Genomic DNA, 4,544 nt, shown 5'->3' on the forward strand with positions numbered 1-4,544 from the left:
CAGGGTTTCGTTCTGATTGTGGACTGAGGTCATTGATACCTAGGAATTTCTTTCCCCAAAAAGGTTTGTTCTTCTTCTTGGGTTTGTTCTTCTTTCTGGGTTTGTTCTTCTTCTTCTTCTTCTTTGGATAATTTAAGTGGATTTGCAAAGATCTTGGTCTGTCTTGACCATCAACCACCATTATCTCTCTTTCCCGGACTGTTACTTAGCCGGTCGACGTTATCAAGAGCTGATTCCAGGTCCACTTTACTTCTCTGGTGAAATTTGGGCTTTTTTTTTTTTTTTTTGCAAGAACTTTCTTGGGTTTGTTCTTCTTTCTGGGTTTACAGGAAAAAATGAATTTGGGTTTAGTGGTATAGTGCTAAAGGTTGAGTCTTTATGTATTGTTTTTCGATTTTCTTGTTTCTCTGTGTAATTTGAAGTACAAATTGAAATTGTGGTTTTGTTTCTCTGGGTTTACACAAAAAAGTTTAAGCTTACTATTTTAGTTAAGTATATTGTCCAATACCTTATATTTTGATTGTTATAATCCATGTTGCCCTCAAACCAATTTATTGTGTCTTCTATTATAGGTTCAGCTAAATACTTACGACAATCACAAACACCTAGCACACCTGCACAACTTGTAGATGCATCACTATGTCAATAAACTCATCAGACGACAGGGCTCAAACGACAGAATGATTGTTTTCTGTTGTCTGAATAATTTTAACGACAGAATGAAAAAATTCTGTTGTCTGAATATAGTGTATATCATGGTAAATCAGTTTTCTGAAAAAGGTTCTGTTTCAGACAACAGATTTCTGTTGTGCATTAAACTGAGATTGATTTAGTTTTGGTTGTTTGATTTTTTTTTTTTCCCGAAAGGAACTGTTTAGAAAAGGTTATGTTTCAGACAACAGATTTCTGTTCAGATTTCTGTTGTACATTAAACTAAGATTGATTTTTCACTTGTTTGGTTTTTTTTTCCCTTCCTTTCAGTTTGGTTTTTTGGCACAACGTGAAGACATATTCCTCTAACACTTGATGATATTTTGGCCCGACAAATTTGTCAAACTGATAGAAACCTAGAAACAATCCCTCAGCTCGCTTTCGCTCTCAAACCAATCTTCTCCCTCGCTCTCGCACACAACAGAAATTTTTGAATTGAAAACCCAATCCAACATCAATCTCTTCTAATCCAACATCAAACTGAAAACCCAGAAAAATCCCACCCATCTCGCCTAGCAAACATAGAAAACCTCATTCCAGCCAAAGCATCTCAGTCTCAATCTGTATCTTGTTCTCAATCTCAATCTGTATCGTGTTGCTGGTAAGCCCCTCTGTTAAGTGTTAATAGATTTAAGGTTTCTTCAAGATTGGGGATTAAGGGTTATTTTTTTTATTTTTTTTTATTAAGTGTTCTGCTCAAGTTGGGGATTTAGGGTTTTTTTTTTCTGATTGCAATAGGAGGCCGCGCAGGCAGTTTGGGCGGAGGCTAGGTGGTTTAGACGGAGGATACGCGGAGTGGCTTGGGCGCTGCAATTTGTTTTCTATGCTCGTCAAAACGGAGGTACAGTACGACTTGATAGAAGTTTGAAGATGAATTGTAAGTATGTCTAATTATGAAGATTTGGACAACTTTTATCATCACTCAGGATTGTTTTAAAGCATCGTGGAGCTCGGATAAATCGATACATTTAAAGGCCAAGCAATCCAATGGGACGGAAAATCCAGAGAACGAAGGCTAGCTATATTGCATGAAGAAAGGATAGGGTCAAACTCCGAAACTTCCTTATTTTGATTGGACTGGGTATGTTTCTATGATTTTGCAGTCTTTTCATTGATGTTAGCTATGCTGGGTGGGTCTGACTCTTGGCATTCTTTGTCTTATAGTTTGGAAACTTACGTGTCGTGGCTATGACATCATATAAGTTGTTATAATTCACAAGAATTTATCAACTTATGGAGTTTCTGAAACTGATATCTCTGTTGTGCAGGACATTGAGACCGTATCCTATATCTAGTAAGCGTGTGGCACCTGCTCATATTGATCTACCTGATTGGGCAGCTGATGTAAGTTTTGGAATCATTTCTATGTATTCCTCATGGCCAATTTGCATAGATGCATTGCATCTTTTGCTGATTTAATTGGGAGTTAGATGCCGCATCGTGTTGCTACTTCTAGATGCAAATATGCCATCATAGTTTAGGTATAGGTTGATGTGCTATCAAGTTAGACTTTCTGCTTTCTACGTTTTCCTTTTTTTAATTTCCAAATCATTAATGATATATTAATTTTGAAGCTCAAGACTTCAGATCAAATTGAGAGGATGTGAGAAACTTGTCCAGTAAGTTCCAATTGCATATTTCTTATTTTCTTTTGTTATATTTAGTTCTGATCAACTAGTGTTATCTTGTTACTTATTTTCTTTTTAACTTGCTGCCAGTGCCTTTTCACTTTATCTTGTAGACCTTAAACAAATGAAAATTTTGATGATGATTTGACTCTTTCATTGAAGGAGTTTCTCTCTTCAAAGGTTTAGTTATTCTTTCTATTACATCAGACCTCATGTCTTAACAATAGATGATGGATCTTAATAGTTGCCATCTATAGTTGACGGATCTTAATTCATAAGGGTGGGAACATTGAATTTGGATTTTAATATCTTAAAAAGACTTTGTCACTTTGTAGTTCCTATGCCTGTTCGATCATATTCCTAGTCAAATAGGTTATTTAGTTTCTTGTAAGTTGTTCACGCTGCAGGTGGAATATTTGGCTAATAATTTAGTGCTTTCCCATGTTAATAAATTGTTTACATGTGACATGTTTCTCTGATATTAACTGGTAAAATGTATTGTGCTTTTTATCATCTTACTATTTATGAAAGAATCAGTGCATTCAATGTAACTATGCTTGAAGCAAAACTCAGAAACTATGTTGTCATTCTGAGAAAGTATGAATTAAAAGATGTTGATTTGGATATTTTATTGTGTATGTAGAATGAAATGAGGTTTTCATGCATGGAGGGGTACACAAATCTCCCTTATATATTACCACGGTTCTCATGTCAACAACCACTTTTATGTTCCTGAAGATAGCTTTTACCATCTGAACAATAAATTGTTGTTGTGTAGTTATAGCTGCACTTGATTTATGTTTACAAGAGTGAGCCGAAGCTTCAAGTACTGCTCCATGCTTGAGTACAAGAGTTGTATAGTAACAGATATATGTATACGGTTTGCTGTGTTTTCCGTTTTCTAGTTCACAGATACACATATTTATCTAGTTGTTTAACAGATTATGTAAGTTTTCGAAATCATCATGATTTATTTGCTTTGAAGATGTTTATTCATTCATGATTTCAAGTGTTTGCTTATGCTAATTTAAATGGTACCACAACCGTACATATTCTCTTCACTTGATTTATGTTTCTTTATCTGATTACTTTTCACTTAACAATGTAGATAGAGAACAGACACATTATTTGCTTCTGCATAGTGCTCAGTTCCTGTCTTTGATTCTTAAGGTAATGGTTCCTCTGCAGGTTGATAAGTGACCTGGAAGATGCTAGTTTCGAGTTATCATAAGAGATTGCAAATACCAAATATGTTTACTTGTGAGTGGTTTTATATGCAATCAAACTTAAAAACATTAAAGTTCCAGCCTCTTCAAAGTCTTAGACAATCATGTACCTATAGTCTGCCCTTACATTTTCTGAACTCTTCATATGGTTTTTGCAAGGTACTTAGAAACTGCTCAATCAATGGTTCAATCCCCAAATACATTGGTGATCAATTGACATCTCTAAAGTACCTGTAATTTCACTTTGCTTAACCTTTTTTTTTTTTTTTTCCCTTCCTTTCTTTAAGTTATCCTATTAAGGATTGATACTAAGCACAGCAGATCTATTCCATTATTGAAAGAACATTAAATCATCTAGCTTGAACCACAACAAGTGTCTTTTATCACCTCAAAGCACCTTCTAAACGGCCTTAATTAAAATGGTCTGTTTACTAGGATATTGTTTAAATTGCTCTTCCTCATGAACTTGGTCTCCATTCATTCATTCTTCGTGTTCCTTCAGGATTACTAACAACAACCTTCAGTGCAGGAACTAATTGCAAGGGATCTTCATGATAATGAATGGAAATGCAGATATATCTTAATGATTGACTATCTTATTGGGGGAATGTGTTATATACCTAGCAGCCGGCTAGGTACATAACACATTCTAGCAGTTATCTAATTGTATGGTTTCTGGGTTGTCTGAAACTGTAGGTGTGGTACTTCATATGGTATTGCTGGTAGAAGAGAAAAGGGGAGCAGGGGTAGAAGCTTGAGACCTTAAGAAAGATGATGAAAGCCACACAGTCGGGTGAGCAGTTTAGAGCACTAGATGATCTGGTATTTTCAGATTGTGTGGATTTAACTTGTAGAGTTATAGTTTGATTGATTGATGTAATGAGATCTTGATACTTGTACATTTTCAAATGAATTAATTATAATGATAATTTGATTGTAAGTGTTTCTCTTACATTACAACTAAAATTTTCAGACCAGG

General features: G+C 35.1%; 1 long non-coding RNA gene across 2 annotated transcripts; it reads left to right on the forward strand.

Annotated features, from left to right (window-relative positions):
• Positions 1 to 1,074: 1,074 nt before the first annotated feature.
• LOC112169798 lies at positions 1,075 to 3,049 on the forward strand. Of its 2 annotated transcripts, XR_005801239.1 has the most exons (5): positions 1,075 to 1,312; positions 1,450 to 1,552; positions 1,638 to 1,792; positions 1,980 to 2,055; positions 2,286 to 3,049. It is a non-coding gene; the product is annotated as an uncharacterized LOC112169798 (long non-coding RNA). The 2 variants fall into 2 exon arrangements; XR_002924879.2 differs by having other exon boundaries at positions 1,980 to 3,049.
• The last annotated feature ends 1,495 nt before the right edge of the window (positions 3,050 to 4,544 follow it).

Source organism: Rosa chinensis, chromosome 6, assembly GCF_002994745.2.
Source record: "Rosa chinensis cultivar Old Blush chromosome 6, RchiOBHm-V2, whole genome shotgun sequence".
Lineage (NCBI taxonomy): Eukaryota > Viridiplantae > Streptophyta > Magnoliopsida > Rosales > Rosaceae > Rosa > Rosa chinensis.